This window comes from Girardinichthys multiradiatus, chromosome X, assembly GCF_021462225.1.
Source record: "Girardinichthys multiradiatus isolate DD_20200921_A chromosome X, DD_fGirMul_XY1, whole genome shotgun sequence".
Taxonomy (NCBI): Eukaryota; Metazoa; Chordata; class Actinopteri; order Cyprinodontiformes; family Goodeidae; genus Girardinichthys; species Girardinichthys multiradiatus.
Genome location: NC_061817.1, coordinates 16,564,689 through 16,586,575, shown reverse-complemented (window position 1 = coordinate 16,586,575; position 21,887 = coordinate 16,564,689). Strand labels below are relative to the sequence as shown.

The window sequence follows — 21,887 nt, the reverse complement described above, 5'->3', positions numbered from 1 at the left end:
TGATTTATTTCATTATCAGTGAGTGTGAGGTATTAATGAATTGTATAGTATTCAAAATTACTATGCATAACACAATAAGAAGCATATTTCATGCAGAGGTTGAAATGACTATTTATTTAAAACCTAATATTTGGAAAAACATGAACAACATCATTAATTATCAATCAATGTTTAATTTGGTGTGATCAGAAAGAGAAAAGACACAGTTGACACTGTTGAGGTAACATATTGCTATCACTGATATCCTTGCGGCCTCAACCTCACCCAGTCCGGATGTCGTGAGAAAGAACAGATGAAGAGCAGGAAATTAAGATTAACGCAAGTTTAATTTGGAAGATGAGTGCAATGATTTCCATTGCAAAATGAATACACAAAGAAAGAAAATTACGTAAGGCCTTACGAAGAGATCGTAGGTTTCAGCAAAGCATGGCTGTCTCTATCCAGATGTCTACCTCATTACAAATGGCAGCCCATCTTATACTCTCAACTTCAAAGCTTACTGACTGTGCCTTCCCCTTATGCAGTCTGGTGATGTAAATCAGCCAAGCTCCCTTGTAGTATCTATACCATGCCCAAAAGTTGACTGTGAGGGACTGAGCCGGTCAAGCATGAGGACACAGTAATAATTTTCAAAGAACATGGGTTTTATTTCCCCAAACTAACACAATTCAAATAACTGTTACAGTGCCCTCAAAAGAGGTCCAATAAAGAAGTTAAACTCAAGACAAAAAAAACAGGGTTAAACATAACAAAACCTCAAACTAACTGCTCAAACAAACAAACTGACCTCCTACACAACAAACAAAGGGGACCTAAATACTGGCTGATCAGACCAGACTAACACACTGAGGAAAAGGGAAGGAAAACATATATAGAAATTTAACTGGCAAAAATAACTAAACACAGTTAGCTTAAAAATGTACTTGAATGACTAATAACTAAACAAAATAAGCAGAGAGCAGAGAGAGAAAGTCAGCTGTCACATTCTCTTTCCCAGGGATGTGCTGGACCTTAAACCGATAAGGTTGCATACCCAGGTACCACCGCGTGATTCTTCCATTAGTGTCTTTCATGCAGCTCAGCCATTGAAGTGCCTTGTGGTCAGTCTGCAAGATAAACTCTCTCCCAAGAAGGTAGTATTTGAAGGAATCGAGTGCCCATTTGATAGCCAAAGCTTCCTTCTCCACTGTGGCATAGCGCTCTTCTCGGGGTAGTAGCTTGCGACTGATGTAGGCTATGGGATGCTGGTCCTCTAGTGAGCCCTGTAGAAGTACTGCAGAAACAAAAGACAAAACAACCCCAAATCATAACATAGATTTCTGGCAATTTTAGCAATTTTATAAGTGCACAGGGAGCATTCAGAGAGTCAGAAATTACATTTGATTGGTCAGGACATATTGGCTATAATAATTGTTTTGCAGAGAAAAACACAGATTTTTGGCCAGTTGGGACTTCATGCCGTCAGTGAGATCTGTAAAATATATTTCCTCTGAGTGAAATACAGTTTATAATTTTATAATTTATAAGTTTTCATTGGGCACTACCTGTTCTAATTCATCAGTCAGTCAGTCATTTTCTACCGCTTATTCCATAGTGGGTCACGGGGGAGCTGGTGCCTATCTCCAGCAGTCTATGGGCGAGAGGCGGGGTACACCCTGGACAGATCGCCAGTCCATCACAGGGCAACACACATACAACCATGCACACACTCATTCATACACCTATGGGCAATTTAGATTAACCAATTAACCTAAAAGGCATGTTTTTGGACTGTGGGAGGAAGCCGGAGTACCCGGTGAGAACCCACGCATGCATGGAGAGAACATGCAAACTCCATGCAGAAAGACCCCCGGTTGGGAATTGAACCCAGGACCTTCTTGCTGCAAGGCAACAGTGCTACCAACTGTGCCACCATGCAGCCCTGTTCTAATTTGTTTTTAAAAATAAATGAATAATAACCCACTTGAAAAACAATATGTCAACAAACGTTTTACTTTTATTTTATTTTGTCATTTATTGAGTTACATACATCTCAGTACAGTTGCGTGACAGAATGCTTCTAAATCTAAGCAAGGTTAGTGCAGATGAATGATCAAAAGTTTCTTTTTACTGCTATAGTTAAAAATGTAAATTTGCTGATATTTATGACAAACGACGAAAGCGTGAAACCGACACTTTCACGGTGAGAACGTCGCAAGTTTTATAAGAAGAAAAGGATAAACGAGACACGCCTTTGCTGTAACATTGACCACACAGATATAACTGTTATATTTGTCTGTTTTCAAGAGTTAAACCACCGAGAAAGAACTCTTTCACCGCTGGGTGCCTCCTGCAGCAAGCTGCTCCCCCTGTCGATGCTCGCTCCTCCTTCCCCGATCAGTTTTTTGGGAGACCATCACTTTATGGCACAACACTAACCCACTTCGGAAATTCCAGGATGAAATCAGCTCTTAAAAAGCAGGGGGTATTCACATCGAAACTGAAAGTAAATATTCTGTTTACAGAGGGACAGAGCGTCATTATAGCGACGTAGACGCTAGGACAGGACGGCGCAGCACGGTAGGTTTAATGGATTTATTAACCTTTCTCTGAACTATAATTCGTCAGCAAATTTGAAACGAGTGAAACCCAGAGATTAAATCTTTTCTTTCTTTGCGGTGGAAACTTTTTAGATTTTTGTTAGATGTTTGTTAGGCAGCGAGCAGAGTGGACCATAACTAAACATGTTTTTAGAAACTTCTATTTAAGATACGTATTGGTCATTTCCATCAACTTAATATGTCCTGTGAGCACGAAGTAGGTGACATTGTTGCCAGGCAGTTTTATGTAAAGGACGTGGCTGTGATCATTTGGAGGCTCTTATGCTTTTAAAAATGCAAATCATTGTTCATCATTCTACGCAGTTCGACCGTATGTTTTGGTTAGTGAAACAATAATTAGAAAACATTATAAAAACTAATGTATGTAAAAAAAAAAAGAAATACATCGTACTGACTCCCAATGTGCCGTGGACTAAACGGAAGGTTTGCCTTCATCTGCTCTGCACTTCGGTAAAGTTAGAAAGATATTCACAGATTCAGCTTTTCCGGCTCAATAACTCATTAGCGGAACATTGCCTCTAGAAAACTAACACCTCTCTGCAACCACAGCAAGGCAGACAGTGAGCTACAATCGTATTTTCCTCAAAACGAGCCTAACACCGAGCTGGGAGACTTGCATTGGCTTCTATGCAGAAATCGCTGCTCCTCAAATATTGCACGCCCCACTTTTCAGTTTTTTATTTGTTAAAATTTCATTCAACTTCACGATTGTGTCCCACTTGTTGATTCTTCACAAAAAATTAGAATGTTATATCTTTATGTTGGAAGGCTGAAATGTGGCAAGAGGTTGAAAAGTTCAAGGGGGCCAAATACTTTCGCAAGGCACAGTATCTGTTACTGCTTGTTTGCTCCTCAAAACATAACAAATAACACATTGTTAATTTATTTATTAATGTATTATGAATCTACTATGCATAAAATCATAGTAAAATATGTCATTCCAGTTAAACTTTTCTTTTGTCAGTGAGCAAGTTGGAGTGCAGTGGAGCCTGCAGGCAATTCCCACTGCAGTCTCCCTCATAATGCAAGAAACAAGACAAAAAATGGTTTTCAGGTGAACAGGATTTTGAGTGCAGCTGTAAGGGCTTCTTTAATATTGGGATTTTTATTATTCATCGTGATTTTATTTTATGTCATATTGCATGAACAAGACTTTTTTGTGTGTAATGGTGTCAGATCTCAGGTTGTGACACACTGCAAACAGTAAAGGAAATTTTAATATTATTTGGTTGTAATACAGAATTATTATCAGTATAAGCATGTCTGCATCAATAAAGGCAATGTTATGTTTATTCAAAAGATTCAAGATGAGGTACTCTATGTGTGCTATGAGTTTAATGGCACTACAATATGCTACAGTGACGTTATTGACCATTTTATACTTATTTTAATGGTAAAAAAATTTCAAAAAATATATTTAAGCACATTTTCTCCAAGTAAGAGTTGTAGTATGATCAAGATGAGGTGATCTATGTGTGCCATGAGTTTGATGGCACTACAACATGCTATAGTGAAGTTATTGACCATTTAATGCCTATTTTACTGAATATTTTGGCTATTTAGGCTATAGTTTTGGGAAATTCAATTTTTTTTAAGTATTAATTTTCAATCCAATAAATGTAGTATGAAAAATGTGAAATCACATACACATACAATGATTTTAATGACAATACACCTCTCCTTCCGCGTCGGAGGGAAGTCGTCCATGTGGATGCTTCCTCCAAATATTTTGAAGCTCATTCAAAAGACGTGGAGCAAAACTGAAAAAAAAAGATTAAAAAAGTTTTTTTGCTAGAGCTGGTGTGGTAAATACTAATGTGATATGACAAAATGTTTGAAACGTGGTACCATGGTACAATGATGGGTCAATGACCAATATTTATTGAAGAGCTGTTGTCAGATTATTTATGCTGAGTGAATCGCTGCTTCTTAAAAAAACTAAATGATCTTAAGGCTTGGTACACTGAATGCAGATTAGGGTGCATAATTAGTTTAACACTGTTGAGGTAGGAAAACGTTACTGGCCGTCAGTTAATTCTTACATTACTCCTCACCTCTCCCCGACTCTTTTATTTGGCACCCAAAGGACAATCCTCAGTCAGAGATCAGTTGTACGTTTCCACAAGTTTATAAAAAACCAATCTGAATTCAGAGAGGGGACACATACTCCGTTTTGGAGGGGCTACAATACCTTTATATACCCCTCGCTGCTATGCAGTACACATACACAATCATCCTGTCTGTAAATATCTCCCCAGCAACCATATAACCTCATATCCAAATAAGGAGTACTTATGGTTCTTCTCTTATAACAAACTTATCCTGCCTTGTCTCCTTCCCCAATTTATGACCTTGCCCTCTCTGTGCGCTGTTCTCCCCTGTCTTCTTCTCCCCCATCAGTGATTCCTTGTCCTTCACTAATTTATGACTTTGGACTCTCTACTTCCCTCCCCAAGGACCTTGCACTTTCTATGCTTGACCCCCCCTATGCTCTATGTACACATGCCAGTTACACACAGAGATGGTTTACAGGTCCTTCTCAAAATATTAGCATATTGTGATAAAGTTAATTATTTTCCATAATGTCATGATGAAAATTTAACATTCATATATTTTAGATTCATTGCACACTAACTGAAATATTTCAGGTCTTTTATTGTCTTAATACGGATGATTTTGGCATACAGCTCATGAAAACCCAAAATTCCTATCTCACAAAATTAGCATATTTCATCCGACCAATAAAAGAAAAGTGTTTTTAATACAAAAAACGTCAACCTTCAAATAATCATGTACAGTTATGCACTCAATACTTGGTCGGGAATCCTTTGGCAGAAATGACTGCTTCAATGCGGCGTGGCATGGAGGCAATCAGCCTGTGGCACTGCTGAGGTCTTATGGAGGCCCAGGATGCTTCGATAGCGGCCTTTAGCTCATCCAGAGTGTTGGGTCTTGAGTCTCTCAACGTTCTCTTCACAATATCCCACAGATTCTCTATGGGGTTCAGGTCAGGAGAGTTGGCAGGCCAATTGAGCACAGTGATACCATGGTCAGTAATTTTGGGTTTTCATGAGCTGTATGCCAAAATCATCCATATTAAGACAATAAAAGACCTGAAATATTTCAGTTAGTGTGCAATGAATCTAAAATATATGAATGTTAAATTTTCATCATGACATTATGGAAAATAATGAACTTTATCACAATATGCTAATATTTTGAGAAGGACCTGTATATTACACACATAAATAGTTTATATTCTACAACAGTCAACATGATCTGCCAAAAACTCCCCCTGTGGTTGGCCTGTGTTTATCTCTTCAGAATTTAGATCAGTGTCTTATAAATGTATACACAAATTTTCTTAATCTAGAAGTTTTGCCACTGTTCTAAGCTAATGTTCTATTCTACTTTTTTTATTTTTTGCATTTATTTGTCTTTAGGGTTAATTGTGTGTGAGTCAGTATGTGACTAAAGAAATATTACGACTACTACTACTCATAATAATACTGATGTTGAAAGGAGTTATGGTGCAGGAACACTGATTCATGCTAATTTTAGCTCATTTTGATATTTTAAAATAGCAAAACCATGATATTGATAACCATGATGAATTTGAACATGATAATTATGACACAAACATTTCATACCCTAAGAAACAAATTTAGATTTTTGTGATAAAAAAAAAACAAAAAAAAAAAACGTGTTAAAGAATAGCAAATGCTAATGCTGTTAGATAAGAAATTGCCTTTTAAGATAAAACTGAAAAAGATAATCACACAACTTGTGGTAATATGATTTAATTCTTGTTCTCTCTAATGCAGTGGAATTATAAAGTTAAAGATAAAACCTTGTTTCATTTTCCGTTAGTACGACACTGAGTCAGGGAACCTGTCCTGCCATTAGAAATGACCAGATACATTCCTTTGGGGTGAATTCTCTAAACAGACACCATGCCATGTCAAGCCCAATTACACACAGTCGACTTCATCATACAATGCACTTCAATTGAAATGCATCATATTTAAACAAAATGTTGATTGGTTCTGCTACTTTATCACAGTTCTGAGTTACTATAAACAAACTCCAAACTAAAATGCAGTCAGTGCGTGGGATGCTTTGTCAATTCCATTGTTTTGGTAATTTGCAATTATTTGCTTCCTTCCTCTCAACTACCCTTTCCCTTCCTGACTAGGAATAGTGAAATTACAGAAAATGAAATTTCAAATTTTTAGGGCAACATACTGTATTTGTCAGTTTAAACTTAGCAGGGGCAGGTATGAATTTCTACATCTAAACCCTTCTTCAACATATATAGAATGTATATTTGTACTAGAAATTTCAACTCAGTTTGGCTAAACCAGGAAAATACTCGCCAAGGCTCCTGAGTGGAAAAGTAAACTTGGCCATGGAAATGGAGGAAACAAATGGCCTGGCATAAATATTAAATGCTCATGCTGGTGCTAATAATTTGTCTGAGAGATCAGAAGGTTGCACAGTGTTTTTCAGCCTATTAGGTGTTGTTTGTACAGGTCTTCGGAAAAGCTGGACCATTTTCTAGAAGCCAGCTGAATATCTTAATCCAATGTATGTGTTTGTGTCAAACACTGGTGAATCAAAGATCAATAGCCTACTCAGAAATAGAAAGGGAAAGAACCTTACCATTTATACCAGCATTTCTGTCAATGTTGCTTTCTGTTTCAAACTGAGAGTGCTTGTTGTAGCTTTTACACAGACAAGGATGTGTCTTGTCATGCTGAATAGTTTTTTTTTGCCGCTCCAGAGGAAGTGATTTGAAATATCTTTAGGAGACAGTTGTAGCAGACAGTCTCAGCTAGCGCTTACAAATTCTTTGTGTAGGAAGCGAAGCTGGAGGCCACAAAGGCCACAGAATCTCTGGCCCCTACGGATACAACACTAACGCCATTGTAATGTCGCCATTACACTTTAATGCGCCGGGTTTTTCACTCTCCCATTTTTCTTTCTGATTTTGTCGAATTATTGGTTTATTAGATCACTTCAAAGTTCCAGTACTGACCTTTTCATCAGTGATGCTCATATATTTAGTTTATTTATGTAGAGCCAATTCGCAACACATGTCGTCTCAAGGCACTTTACAAAGTTAATTCAATCAAATCATACAGATTTCAAGGCAAGTACAGAAATTCTAATTAATCCCAGTTATCAAACAATGCAGTCAAATTCAGTATGTTATTCAAATTGAATAAAGGTTTTTTTAAGGAAACCCAACAGATTGAACAGTCAGTCAGAGACTGTTCCTTTCATAGAGTGACTGCCAGTTTTTGTGTGAAAGTTGATCTCTGGTTTCCCCTTGAGTAAATCTTAGTCCACCAGATTCTAGTTTTGGAACTAAGAAACTTGCTAAGAACATGTGATAATAATTGTCACGGTTGTGTCACGGTATTGTCACGGTTTACTTGGAATTGGACCCAGAATGCAGACAAGCAGGCAGCGTGATGGTAAGTGAAAAAGATTTAATAACAAAAACCCACTCACTACAGGAGGCAGAAACAAAACAAACGGGCAGGCAAGACAGGCATGGCATGATCAAAAAATAAGACATGAGCATTGAACTTGACATGAGCATGAGAGTGAAAGATGTTTTCGCGAAGACAAACAGAGCGGGTGTGAATATATCGAGTGAAAACCAGGTGGAGCAAGGGGACAGATTAACTTGGACAGGTGAGCCGAATAAACTTAATTGACAGAACAAAACGTGGCTGCGGCAAAAACAGAGACTCTAATAAACAAACTAGAAAAACATGAAGCTAAAGCATAACCAGATCCGAAAACCAAACTTGACAAAACATGAACAAGACGACAAAACTAAAGCATGACCAGGAAAATAACAGAAGCATGATTCAAAATGTAAGAAGAATAATAACAAAAGAACGAGTCAAAAACTTAACTGTGAAAAACATAAGAAGAAACCCGAAACCAAAAACCAAACAACCCTACATCATGACAGGTTGTCTAGTTTCTTTTTTGAAGCATTGCGATAAAACAAAAGAAAGTGTAATATCCTTGCTGCACACCCCTGAAACTAATATTTTGTTTAAGCATTTCTTGATTCCATTTCAGTATTCTTTGGTTGGAGTCGTTCAGCATCCCACATCTTGATTTATATTCTCCCAATCTCCTTTGCATAACCTCTGTTAATCTTTCAGATTGTGAAGACATTTTATCCATAGTCCTCTTCAATTGAACCCAGAGATTTTCTGTTAGCTCTGGACTTGTGGACCAGCCCAAAACTTTAATTTCCCTCTCATAAAGTACTTCTTTGTTGATTTGAATATATGTTTGGATTCACTGCATTGCTGAAAAATGAATTCTTTCCTCACCGTCAGCTTTCTAGGTGACACCTAAAGGGTTGGACTCAAAACTGAGTAATATTTGAAACTGTTCATATTTTCATCCAACTTGACAAAAACCCCAGCTTCACCTGAAGAAGATCAACACCAGATCATGATGCTGCCACTACCATGTTTCACCGTTGGTATAGGTTTTTTGGTGATGTGCAGCATTGTTTTTGTGCCAAACATATATCTTTTGAAACTGGAGATCTTAGCCTGGCATATTCTTTCAGATAAATATGTCTTCTTGGTCGTGACATATGAAGAAAACTTGTAGAAAACAGGCACTGCTTGGCAGAAATCCCTTTGAATACTTTGGTGTTGACATTTACCATTATCTGTCTTGTTTTTTCATCCATTTTGGAGAAACTTCAATTTTTAGCAATGTTGCGGTGGTCCAATATTTTCTGTAATTACTGAGTGTCTTTACTATGCCATGGTATGTATGTAATGCTGTGGAACTATTTGTATCCTTTTCCAAACTGATACCTTTGTATGGTGAGATCCACTGGACCCTTTGACACCTCTCTGCAAACCATATTTTTTGATAAAAGGTGTACATTTCCAAATGTTAGGAAGATTCTAGTTGGAAACTTTGGAACTTTATTCACAGTAATAAGATTTGTGATCAGGTATTTTAACAAAGTCATAGTTAAATGGGGTGCACATATTTGCAATTACATTGTTGCACCTTTTATAGTTTTTTACATTTCTTTTCAGTTGAATTGTATAGGATAAATGACTTTTCATGTTCTCAGTTTTGTGAGCTGTCTATTCTCAAGCTCATGGGGTTGAGATCAGAATTCATTTGGGGGTTGGGACTGTTTCAAGTGATTGTGTGTGCCTGTTTTTTGTGTCATGTTGGGTCTTGGGCTGCAACCTCTCCTGGATTAGTTTAGGCCCCCCTTAAAATGTGGGGCCTATTTCCTCCCCGCCACACTACCAGCAGGTGGTTCCTTTTTGCCCCACCTCTCTCTTTTGTGCTTCTTATATTGTTTCTATTTCATTTCCATCTCCGTAACAATTGAAATAATCCGAAAACAATATAAATATCAAGCAGAGCATTAAAGCCAGTAATGCTTTACTTGTGAAAGTAAATCTGTTGGGCTTCTTCTTGGCACTCAGACAACAGTTCTGAGTCCTACTCTGACAGACAGGACAGGGTTTAAAAAAAAAAAAAAATCACAGGAAATAATTGATTAAAACTCTAACATTATTGATAGATTTGTGTTTTTCTTAAACAATTAAATTCCAAATTGAAGCTTATTAAAATGTTTCCTTGTCCTTATCTTTATTTATAGGATTTAATATAATGTAGTTTCACCCTTTGCTGCACTGTTTGCATTGGTATGCAGTCATGTTGGAACAGTAAGGGGCCATTCCCAAGCTGCTCCCACAAAGTTTGGAGCATGGAACTGTGCAAAATGGCTTAGTTTACAAACAGCCCACCATTTGCAGCAAACTTCACACTGTACACAGCAATAGTCAGGGAAGTAGCATTTTCTGGGCAACTGCCAAACCTGAATCATGTATTTAGTGATCCGACAGAGGCCCTGTCCACACTGAGACGAGCTTAGGTCTACATAGGTATTGTCGTTTATGCTCACACAGATCCAGCGTTTTAGGAGACAATCATTTTTGAAATGAGTCCCAGAGTGGAAAGATTTAAAAATGTCGGTTGTGTTTACGTGTACTGTTGGGATTATGAATCTGAGAATATTATTTAATATTAATATTTTAATATTTTATCGAATAATATTTCGGTCTGTCAAGGGTTGTCCTGTGAATACCAGCCCAGTAAGGCAATGGTATTAGGACAGAATAGAAAGGTGTGAGACAAGCTCTGACATTATTGAACAGCATAAACTCTGCACATATATGGAATGAATTCACACAATTTCTTAAAATACAAGAATTTATTAACAAAAATAAGTCAACTTAAAGTCAAACATATTTCAATCAACAAACTCTTTACTATGCTAAAATAATCCAACTAAATTACCAAGCAGAATTAAAGAATAATGAAGACTAATGGGCTATGTACAATATAAACAAGTTGATGAAAGATGATTGGAAATCATGACCAAAAGAGTGATACAACATTACCATGCAATGTTTATGTTTGAGAACCAAGGATTATCTTGAAGAATCTGGAAGTGAAATTAAGTTAGTCTTGGAACCAACTTAGAAAATGATCAGCAACATTTAGACAACAAATCACAATGCAAGATCAGATAAAATATTATTTTAATAAAATAATGTTTTAAATAATGATCTGCTGAATAAAACCAACCTTCTGGATGACCATTTCTCAACGGTGTCTAATTAGCTGCCTTTATTTATTAAAATAATATTTAAAGAAATATTATTAAGGGAAATTGTAAAATATTAACGGAAATATTTAGGAAAAGAGCCAAATCTGGCTGGAGAAATGGGGCTTAATGGTGTTTACTTAGTTATCAAATTTAGTAAAATGATGTTAGTGACACATTATTTACTGGATTGAAAACTAAACCTTTCTGGGTAAATATTATTTAGCACCAAGCACATGTCCTTAGCTGTTAGCAGTTGAAGCTAACAAAATGGGCTGATAGCTTAGCACCAGAATCAAACACACACCTTTAAAATACCAGGGTTAATAAAAGAGTTAAAACGCATTAGCGCGGACGGCGCATTATGATCAATCTTCTGTTTAAAATCACCTTTCAAGTAAAGTTTGTCTTAACTTTAAAAACATACAAACAAAGAACACAACCTGAGCACATGTGCTGCAGATATTCTGCTAGTACCAAGATAGCTGAGTTCAACACAAACAAAACCAAACTTCATAAAATGAAAAACGTTTAGATCATTTCAATCTAAATCCTTCTATTTCTCTTCTGTTCTGTCCAAACCTAACCTTATGAACTGTGGTGAGGAACGTTGTACGGGTGACGACGAAGTTTGAAGAAAGTATTTACAGTGAACAATGGTTTGCTAAAGCTAACCTCCTTAGCTGTGGGGGGGTTGAAGGTGCGGTCGCTGTGTGGACAAAAGGGTTAGCTTCCAGCTAACCTCCGTAACTGTGGATGAAAGACGGCTCATTGTGTCCGCCAACCACACTGCACATTACCGTAACCACGGTGATGCGGTCTCTGCTGTCTTCCTTCCAGACTGGGAGACCGCTCTGCTTGGCTTCGTAGAGACCGCTTCTCTGTAGGGAACTTCTGTGGGACAGTTTGCTTCTGCAGGCCTCAGAGAGAAAGTAAGCAACTCTTACACCTTCATTTCCCCGTTCATGAATGAAAATACCAGATACACAGAAGGTATTTCATTCATACTTAACTTTGCATATAATCGATGATCATATGACATCCTTGGATCCAGTTGAAGAGTTTATGTCTGTTTGCTAGCAAAGAGACATCAGTGCGCTTTGTCTCCCCTATCCGGTCCCTCTATTTATGTTGTGTTTCTGTTGCAGTCTCATAGTGCCACCAATTGGCCCAGCTTACATGCTACAACGTTTTCAGTGGTGCTGGGTGCACTCGTGTGGAGGCACATATTTTCTAAATTGTTTTTGTTTTTGTGTGGACAGCGAGGCATGATTCGTCAGTGCAACACATTTCCACTAATCTGGACCCTAGTAGGGTATGCTTTACAACACACTTCATCCAACGCTTTGCATTGCGGTTGCTGATAAAAGGCGTGAATGCAGCTGCTCAGTCAAAAAAATCCAGTCCATGTAGCTGTCTAAACACCTTTTAAGAACTAAACTGTCTGAAGGTCACGTTAAGCTATTTACACTAAAGAAAATGTACTACCTCTGTTCATTATGCGCCTCAGTATCCGCTGTACCTGAGCTGTGATTTTACGTGGGCTACCCGGGGTGGAGAACATTTATGTCTGAACTTTTTGGACAGTGTGCAAGTATAAGTCCATGAAGCACTGTCACAGAGGCCATTGTCCTTGATGGTTCGTTGGAATGTACATCAACCGGTGTCAAAACCTCCCAGTGTGTGTGGGCGCAAATCAAGCTATTCAGTCGTCTCTGGGTCATTGTTGATCTTAAATATATCTTGATACGAAAAAGGGACGACAAACATGTCTCAGCCCTGACAGTGGACTCAAGGATGCTGTAGAATAACTTTAACAGTTTGTGCTCCACTGGGAGTAGATTTTTTGTTCATTCACTGCCGACACTACTGAGCACTGAGGCTATTGTTGGGCCACCCTCAGTCCCAGAAGTCTGAATCATTCCCAGCTGCGCACGGAGAGTGTCACCGTCAAAATCACTCTTGTAGAGATCCATTATTAGAGAAGGAAAAGATGCAGTCTCCTTTTTAGCGGCGGAAATAATCATGTGCTCCAGAGCAGCTGCAACATGCAGCCGCTCCTATTCACCATCAGGTCGACCCAGGACCTCAACGTATATTACCCTATAATAAGCCTGCTGGGTTCTGGAATGTGTGTGCAGACTCTCTTCCTAAATCTAGTCTAACAAGGCATTTCTGTTGCCGGGTCAACACTGGGGCATCTGTGAGATCTCGCGAGTGTTCCAAAACGTTTTTGTAAAACTCCTCAAAAACGTGATCTGACGTCATTCTCTGAATAAAGCTTCTTGTCAAAGCTACAGTCTTTTGTTCATCCTGTAATGATATGTTTACAGTCTGTAAGGTTCCTAGACAGCTGCTCAGTCGGAGAAAAGCACATATGTGCCAGAGGCAGGCCAAAAAATTTGATAATTTATCCATTGCAGCCAAAATTCCCCCAGCTTTCCTACCAGCATTGCTGTATGATTCTTAATTTATTTCAGTCATCAGTGTGGAAAGTAAAGCATAGTTGTCAAGGACAGATTTCACTGCGCCTGTGTGCACTGTCCATCTCATTCGGCAAAGATTGCACTGGTTACTATTACTGGGGGCCATTTGATCTTTTAAGACTTGAAACTTGTTCTGTTTTGGGGATTGCTTCACAAAATGTGCAACTTCTTGTACAAAATCCAGTGCATCTCTTATAACTTTTTTCCCAGTTTCTTGCATTGTGCATTGCGTACAATGCGCAATGCACATAAATAGCTGCTGGATTGTCCCGTTTAAAGCTTGCTGCTACTCCATTCCAATGTCCACACATACCTGCTGCCACATCATATGCTTGTCCACGGCATATATTGGGCAAAATGTTGCAGCGGACAAGAACGTCGCTAAGCGCAGTGTTGATGGTGGAGGTGTCAGCCTGCGGCAAGTCGAATAGGCCAATAATGTCCGCGAGGGACTGCCGTCAACCTAGAGGAAAGGAACCACTAACTGCTCTTTGGTTCCAGTGTCTCTAGTTTAATCTGCTAATATCAATTCAGTTCAGTTCAATTCAATTCAGTTTTATTTATATAGCACCAATTCACAACACATGTTGTCTCAAGGCACTTCACAACAGTCAGGTACATACAGGTCCTTCTCAAAATATTAGCATATTGTGATAAAGTTAATTATTTTCCATAATGTAATGATGAAAATTTAACATTCATATATTTTAGATTCATTGCACACTAACTGAAATATTCAGGTCTTTTATTGTCTTAATACGGATGATTTTGGCAAACAGCTCATGAAAACCCAAATTCCTATCTCACAAAATTAGCATATTTCATCCGACCAAAAAAAGAAAAGTGTTTTTTAATGCAAAAAACGTCAACCTTCAAATAATCATGTACAGTTATGCACTCAATACTTGGTCGGGAATCCTTTGGCAGAAATGACTGCTTCAATGCGGCGTGGCATGGAGGCAATCAGCCTGTGGCACTGCTGAGGTCTTATGGAGGCCCAGGATGCTTCGATAGCGGCCTTTAGCTCATCCAGAGTGTTGGGTCTTGAGTCTCTCAACGTTTCTCTTCACAATATCCCACAGATTCTCTATGGGGTTCAGGTCAGGAGAGTTGGCAGGCCAATTGAGCACAGTGATACCATGGTCAGTAAACCATTTACCAGTGGTTTTGGCACTGTGAGCAGGTGCCAGGTCGGGCTGAAAATGAAATCTTCATCTCCATAAAGCTTTTCAGCAGATGGAAGCATGAAGTGCTCCCAAAATCTCCTGATAGCTAGCTGCATTGACCCTGCCCTTGATAAAACACAGTGGACCAACACCAGCAGCTGACACGGCACCCCAGACCATCAATGACTGTGGGTACTTGACACTGGACTTCTGGCATTTTGGCATTTCCTTCTCCCCAGTCTTCCTCCAGACTCTGGCACCTTGATTTCCGAATGACATGCAGAATTTGCTTTCATCCGAAAAAGTACTTTGGACCACTGAGCAAACAGTCCAGTGCTGCTTCTCTGTAGCCCAGGTCTGGGGAATGCGGCACCTGTAGCCCATTTCCTGCACACGCCTGTGCACGGTGGCTCTGGATGTTTCTACTCCAGACTCAGTTCACTGCTTCCGCAGGTCCCCAAGGTCTGGAATCGGCCCTTCTCCACAATCTTCCTCAGGGTCCGGTCACCTCTTCTCGTTGTGCAGCGTTTTCTGCCACACTTTTTCTTTCCCACAGACTTCCCACTGAGGTGCCTTGATACAGCACTCTGGGAACAACCTATTTGTTCAGAAATTTCTTTCTGTGTCTTACCCTCTTGCTTGAGGGTTGTCAATAGTGGCCTTCTGGACAGCAGTCAGGTCGGCAGTCTTACCCATGATTGGGGTTTTGAGTGATAAACCAGGCTGGGAGTTTTAAAGGCCTCAGGAATCTTTTGCAGGTGTTTAGAGTTAACTCGTTGATTCAGATGATTAGGTTCATAGCTCGTTTAGAGACCCTTTTAATAATATGCTAATTTTGTGAGATAGGAATTTTGGGTTTTCATGAGCTGTAGGACCTGTAGTGTCATGGCTGAAGTGAGTGGCACCATTGAGTGGGGGTGTTGAGTACAATGTATGCCACTGTTGTATTCTTTTGAGTTGGCACTACTTTGTAGAGTGGAAGGTTACACACTATTGTAAAAGGTAATAAAGGCGGAGCCTCCCCGCGTTCGAGTGTCAGTGCGTGTTCGAACCAGAATGGGGCAGTGTGGCTACCATTTCAACAACAGAAAATGTCTCCTGTGTCTTATGTATCGGAGTAAGTTAGACACCTGAGAAGATGTCTACACAAGCTGCAGATGATGGGGAAGACTCTGTAGCTCCAAGGGTGAATAATGAGAGACCCGCTGCAAGAGAGTCAACATTATGTCCTCCAGCAGCCTAAGCCTATAGCAGCATAACTACACAGATAGTTTCAGTTCAGATTATTTTGTTAAATGGCGCTTATTTACAACAATGTCGTCTCAAGGCACCCCACCAAGGGTCCCACTGATTGTCATTGTTATACTAACAATATCCAGTGACTGTTGCATGGATCGCATGACCCTCCCCACGAATTGTTGACATAATCTGGCACAATACTGAATGAGAAACTGAATTAATCAGTTCATTTATTATGTCATGGCTCATATAGATCTGTCTGCCAACCACTGGTAAATTTCAGGAGAATCCTGTGTAATTCCAATGGCTTGTAAAGGTTGTTTGTTGGATCATCTCCTTAGCTAGCATGTCGCATCTGTGCTGTTGTTTAACTGAGCTGGGCGTCAAGCTGGGACAAAATAGTCTGCTCTTAGGATAATAAATGTTGTAATAAGCGACTGTCTCTATGTTATTTTCTGCTTTCATGTTTTCGAAAAGAGCACACAGCTTTTTTCCAGTTTTGTAATCCAAGCACAGAGAAAGCGTTTTCATTAGTTTTGCTTGATCCTGAACCCAGTCCCTTAATTGTCCAAAGGCAACACTGAGGGCAGAATATTTGACACAGTTTTAGCCACAATGTTAGCCACTTGAAATCTTTAAACCACTGTGGTTGAAAAGACTGGCTTTTCTGTGTTACACCATGTACACATCTTGTCTCAGAGAGAATTGCTGGGTCGTCTGGTTGGTGAGACTTTGTCAGATCCATGCAACAGTTACTGGAGCAGTGAACTTCTGTCTGGCTTGTAGAAGAAGATGTGGAAGCGGGGAGCTCTGAAGCAATTGGTGATTCTACAGTTGGGCTAGAAGGCGGCAAACATTTTTCTGGAGGAGCAGCTATCACAGCGACAAAACAGAGTGACCAAATTAACAAAGGCAGATAGATTGACATGTGCTGTAGATTAAATTGCTCGCTAGATGACACCCACCAGATATATGGAAAGCTTAGCCACACCCAGGGTGATCCATGTCTGCTGTAGCGCCATACAAGCAAGGGGGAGCAGCAGACCCATCTGCTGAAGCATCCCCACAGGTTAAAGTACAGTCAGCCACAGGAGGACTATCTGCACCAGAAATTCTCTTCAATTTCGGTGGCATTGTGCCAAAAAAAATCTGTTATTTTACATTTCATCGTTGGTAAACAATAAAAGTGGCTGCTAACGAGGATATCATACTGATACCGATCAGAAGCACTGCCAGCTAGCTAGCGTTTGTATGGGAAAAGTTTTGTTTACATCACATGACACAAGCAGCCAATAAATGTTTACATAGAATTATTTATCACTCTCTCATTGCCTGATCTTTATTTTAAAAAGCCTATCTATTGAAGAGTTCCATTTTATTTATACAACTTTTTCTCTTTATTTTACATCTTTGATGACCAAAAGTCATCGGTTCCGCGGTCCTTGTCTCGAGTTGTTGTTAGGACATAATGCGGTATATAAACCAATTGATTTAACTAACTGTGAATCCATTAAAAGCATCTGCAAACTCTTCAGCTGTAGCAGAGGTGAGGATGCGACATTGACAGGCCGCTTCTGGCTGGAGAGGGAGCTGCAAATTAAAAAATGATGGATAAATGATCTGAGAGAGCAGCCTCGGAGATTTCACAGCAAGTGATAGACAGTCCGTGTGTGAAAACAAGATCCAGGGTGTGCCCAAGATGATGATAGCGCCGAACAGAGGTGCCAACACCAAGTGTGGAGGAGGAGGTGTCTTAAAATGTCCATTAAGTCTGTGAGCTGGTAGTTTTTCTATTACCGCACGTATATTTAAATGGAACTGGTGATCACAAACCAGTAGAGATGACACATTCCAGATAAAACAAAAAAACAAAACAACATAATAAACAACAGTCTAAGCAGAAGTAGACGGCAAGGCATGCACAACGGCGCCATCTTGACCCGAGTCAAAAACGTTTATGGAAAAAGTTGGTATAAAATAGATAAAAGTCAGAGGTATTCAGAGAGGAGAGTTATGTTTCCTGGTGCTGTGGTGGAAATTAAACCTTCAAATAATCTGGTGAGACAAGCAGTTGGGTATAGTAAGAGATATTTATTGTTGCAGCAGAACAGTATCAGACCAGGCCAGGCTTTACAATGACCCTCTGAAGGGCAGCTAACATTAAGAGTTTTTTATACTCATTACAGGATTCCCCCCTCCGGCAACCCACACATACACAAAGTTACACACCATGGAAATGTGATAACTTTCTGAACTCCAGCATCTGTTTACTCAGGTCCTGTTTAACAGACTCACATTCCTGCTTAAAGGGGGCATATCATGCAAATTCTACCTTTTTAGGTCTTAAACACATTGTTTGTTTATTGGGAGTCTCTTAAAGTCTAGAAAGTTTGAATTTAGTCACTCCAGATCCTACAATGATATATTTAGATGCTTTTTGGGTTACATTTGGTCAGTCTGTTCAGATTTTTCCATTTTCTATTACGTTTTGCTCTCTATTACATCACAGTATTTTCTGTGGAACTTCTAGAGATGGTCGTGGACTTCCGGCTAACAAACCCAGCAAATCCACCATTTTGTTTCTCGTAGTGTTCTTGTAGTTCAAGTTGAAGGATGCCGAAGCAGCAAGCGGAAAAATCTAAATGTTCTGTTGTCGGCTGTATTAACTCCCACCAGTTATTACATTGTCCCCCAGGATCAGAACCTCTTTGGAGTGCCTGGGTAAATTTTATTCTTCATGGAAACATGCTGACATCAGTGGGGAAAATCCTCTTCGTTTGCGCGAAGCACTTCAGGGAGGGATGTTTCCGCAACCTCGGCCAGGTATGAAGGAGGATTAGCCAAAAGACTCGTCTGTCTTAGGGGTCAGTTTCTGTCTATGGAAGCGACAGACAGAGCAAAGAGGTAGCTGCAGATAACAGTGAAATGACAGCAAGCTTGATTGTTGAGGGGTTGATATAACTTAGCTTCGTGCCTCCTGCTAATGTTAGCACTGTGCACTCCCTTTTAGCTCCTTAATGACATCACCTTATTGTGTATTTTGAATAACAATATTAAACAAACAGTTTTGCAATCTGTGTGGTTGCTCTTTTGCCTTGGGAAATACATGATCCAAATGCATTCAGTGATGTTCTTGATGCTAGCGTTAGCTAACTCGTTAACTATGTTGGGGTCTTGTTTAAAAGAAGCAGGATTTTTAAAAGGAAATCCAGCTCTCACTCTCTTTGTCGTTTGCATTCTAAAAACATGTGCATCGGGAGAAAGTGAATACATCAACTCAAACTGTTAATCAGAGACTCTCAATGTTCAGACATTGTCCTTTATCCATGTGATGTGGTTCCTTCTTCAGATGTTTATTTAAACATTGGATTAACTATTAAAAGTACAAAGTACCAACATATACAGATAAAAAATAATAAAACTAAAATAAAAAGTTAAGGATTTATAGACCGTTGTGCAATTAGTAAAACACCAGGCGTGCAATCTAAGCATATTGTGCTTATTTTAAAATGTTCTATTTGTGCATAATGCTATTTGCACGGATACAGAAAGAATACAGGAAGATTATTGTAAAAGATGTCAAAAAAAGGGTGACTTTATTCATTTAGTTTGTTGGGAGGAGCAGCTGTTGCAAAGTCTTAAGAGCTGCTGGAAGGAACCACCTAAGACACTATTGCATTGTGCAGTACCTGCACGGTGGGAGAGATTATCTTGAAGATAATCCTGCTAGACAGGAAAGTGCTAGAATTCTGCCTCCACCTACACTGGTTGAAGGATCACACACCTGAAAGAGGAGAGATACTGAGTTATTTTATCTGGTGCTAAAATATTTATTTTGTTATCTTCAGATGACCATTCAGTGGCGCCGCATTCATTTTAGAGTTGGGGGGGCAACTGATAGTAATAATCCAGGGGGGGAGCGGGGCAACTGGATAGTAATAATCCAGAGGAGAAGAACAGAACAGAAGGAAAGAAATCAGCACCTGGATCTTGCATAATGAAGCAGCGCAGTTCTGATGGAGATGGAGCCAAACCTGAAGACGCACATCGGTGCAGAAGCGACCATACCTGCTATCTGTGCACAGTGCTGTTGAGATTCGCGGCTGTTTTTGGGACACGCAAAACACTGACAAACAATAAGGGTAGGGCAATGGCCCCTAAGCCACCCCTATCCTGGCACCATTATGTGCATTCCAGCATTTCCTCCAACCATTACTCAGGGAATTCAGCTCTCACCAGCTGTTGTTAATAAGATCACAAGACAAAGGTATAAAGCAGTAAGTGCAAGAAACTGTAACAATCACATATACTTTTAAAACACTGTATGAACAAGACGTTGATGAAGAAAATTAACCTAGCATTGAAATGTTGTTTGCAGGTTGGAATAAAGTTATCAAAACTCAAGCTCAGTTTTGCTTCAATCAAATCAAATCAAAAGTAAAAAATATATAAAAATACTGCCCTGCTACTCAGACAGGAGATAGACATAAACAAATAACGTTCTGAGATTAAATAATACAGGCAACACTGCGCAGTTTTTTAGAGTATTAGTGCAACTAACCAAACCAAATGCTCTGCCTCACAAAGTCTGAAAAACATTAGTGAAAACAAGCCTACATTTGTCTTTTTTTGCAACAAAGTATTTGACAAAATCGCAGAAGTTCACTTTTCACACTACAGACCCACATAAAGCTTCGCCTACATACATTTCATTTGGTAGAATCTTCAGAAAGCACTCCAGAGGGTGTTCTTCAGGTCACACACACAGTATCTTAGGTTGAATATGAATTAATTAACACTTGCAACATCTGGCTTAAAGTTAACAGGTATTTTGATGTTTTTTGGCCATTTTAACTTAACTTTAATTGAATATTTCAAATAAAACACAATCATCCATCAGTTGAATAAATTCTAATGTTTCAGAGGAAAGATATCAGAATCAGCTTTATTGGCAGGTTTGTTCACACAAACCAAGAATTTGACTCTGGTTCCCCTTGTCTCTCAGTGAAGATTTTGTTTTCAATTTAAATGGAAATAAGATTATGTGAGATTAGTTCAAATATGCATTGTGTTGTTCTGGATCTCTAACTGTCAAATATTCATCAGAGAAAGCCTGGGGAAAGAAACTGTCTCTGTGGCAGCAGGTTTTAGCAGACACCGCTCTGTAGCGCCACCTGAAGGTAAAAGCCTAAACAGCTTCTGTGCAGGGTGTGTGGGGTCTGCTGAGATTTTAGCTGCCCTTTTCCTGACCCTAGACTTGTAGAAGTCCTGCATTGAGGGAAGGTCAGCCCTGATGATTCTCTCTGCAGACCTGATTGTTCGTTGCAGTCTGGACCTGTCCTGTTTTGTGGATGAGCCAAACCACACTGAGATGGACAAAGACAGGACAGACTGAATTATGGCAGTGTAGAAGATGACCAGCAGCTCCTGTGGAAGGTTGTGCTTCTAGTTGCCTCAGGAAGTACAGTCTCTGCTGGGCCTTCTTCTGAACATTGTCTATGCGTGAGGACCATCTCAGGTTTCAAGAAATGGTGATTCCTAGGAATTGGAATTGGTCTACAGTAGATACAGTGTTGTTGAGTATGGTAAGGGGGGTATGTGGTGGTGGTGTTCTTCAAAAGTCCACCATCATCTCCACAGTCTTAAGTGGCTTAAGTTCCACGTGGTTATGACCACAGTAGCTGATCCACTTCCTGTCTGTATGCAGACT

General features: G+C 39.5%; 1 protein-coding gene across 1 annotated transcript in view; it reads left to right on the top strand.

Annotated features, from left to right (window-relative positions):
• Positions 1-2,543: 2,543 nt before the first annotated feature.
• The window catches only part of LOC124863472 (mucin-5AC-like), an 88,824-nt gene continuing 69,480 nt past the window's right edge, over positions 2,544-21,887 (top strand). The window contains exon 1 of the mRNA XM_047357855.1: positions 2,544-2,559. The gene's annotated coding sequence lies outside the window, so the exon portion shown is untranslated. The remainder of the gene's footprint in view (positions 2,560-21,887) is intronic.